This window comes from Lupinus angustifolius, unplaced genomic scaffold (assembly GCF_001865875.1).
Source record: "Lupinus angustifolius cultivar Tanjil unplaced genomic scaffold, LupAngTanjil_v1.0 Scaffold_401, whole genome shotgun sequence".
Taxonomy (NCBI): domain Eukaryota; kingdom Viridiplantae; phylum Streptophyta; class Magnoliopsida; order Fabales; family Fabaceae; genus Lupinus; species Lupinus angustifolius.
The window spans coordinates 225953-227524 of record NW_017727812.1 but is presented as its reverse complement, the minus strand read 5'-3'; positions in this window follow the sequence as shown (position 1 = coordinate 227524).

The following is a 1572-nucleotide window of genomic DNA, read 5'->3' as shown; positions in this document are numbered from 1 at the left end:
AAATATTAACGCCGGAAATGCATCACTTGCTTAATGTACAACCTCACACACAAGATAAAAAACATTCTTTAATAACATTCAAACTTTTCTCTCTCTCTACTTTTCCCTCCTCCATTTTTTCACTCTTCTTCTCTTCAACAATTTATTTCTCTTCTTCTTCATTGCTTTTTTTGTTTATTGAGCAGAAATTTTCTTATTTTGCATATATGTTAATATTTTATAGATTTGTTTTTATTTCTAGATATGTTCTTACTGATTTTTTCAATGATTATTTCATTTATTATGTAGATTTGTTCCTTATTCCAAGATTGGGTTGTCTCCCTTAAAACATTTATGCAGATTAGTTCTTTTTTTCTATGTGCATCTCTTATCTTGTTTATAAATTTTTCTTTCAAAAAAATTAATATTTTCTCAATGAAGAGATTTGAAATCCGGATGACTTTTTCACTCTCAAAAAAATGGAGTGGGTCTTCTTCTCTTCCATATTTTTTCTCTCATGCCTCATCACTCATTCTCTCTCTACTTTTCACTCATTCATTTCATCACCCTTTCACCCTTTGTAGATCTATTTTTATTTTATCGATATGTTCTTACTAATTTTTCATTGATTTTTTTTATTTTGTAGATTCATTCTTACTTCAGGGGGGATTTGTCTCTCTTGAAGCATTCATTATACACATGTTAATTTTTCCTCTATGTGCATATGTTATTTTGTTGATAGAATTTTCTTTTTAAAAGAATTACTATTTTCTCAAACAAGAGATATGAATTGCCTTATGGAACAACTAAATATAATAAAAAAATGATGAAGAGTTTGTTCTTTATTGTGTTATATTACTTATAATATATTGTTTCATGAATTATAGTTTATTTACTTAATGTGTCAAGTGAAAATGTATCTACTCTAGAGCTTTATTCTTGACCTGGACTTTGAGGTCATATTTTGTCTAGAAACTTAGTCGCTAAGTTTTGCAGAGAAAAGAAAGAAGCATGTGTACTATTATACCCTTAAACATTTCTTCAACTATTGTGTGAAAAATAGTTACTGAAGATACTTTGAACAAATTTATTGAGATATTACGTTTCATAGTAAAATGAGCAAGTGTTTTTCTTTATGAATAAGATATCTTATTTTTTCATGTAAAGAAACTTGACTAATTAATCCTTATTTTATATACACACATTGAGTCAAAATTCATATTAACTTTAATGAAAAGAAATCATACATTGAAATCATTCTTATGTATCATAGTACCCACAAGAAAATATTTGATTTCTAATTGGAATCATAAAGATGACCTATTAATATTTATGGTCGTTGCTTTTTAAAAAGTAATAAAGAAAGAAATCTTTAAATTTAATGATTTTCATTTGATTGGATTATTTGTTTGATTTCAATTTATAAAATTGGAATCTTATGATTGCTGATGCCTATCACCTTCCCTTAGCAATTAGTTTTTACTTTATGATAAGAATTCAATTGAGTGAATTGTATTTCCAATATATTACATATTTAATCTTTGGTTATAGATTACACAATTACATATATGCAATTATGAATATTAAATTTAT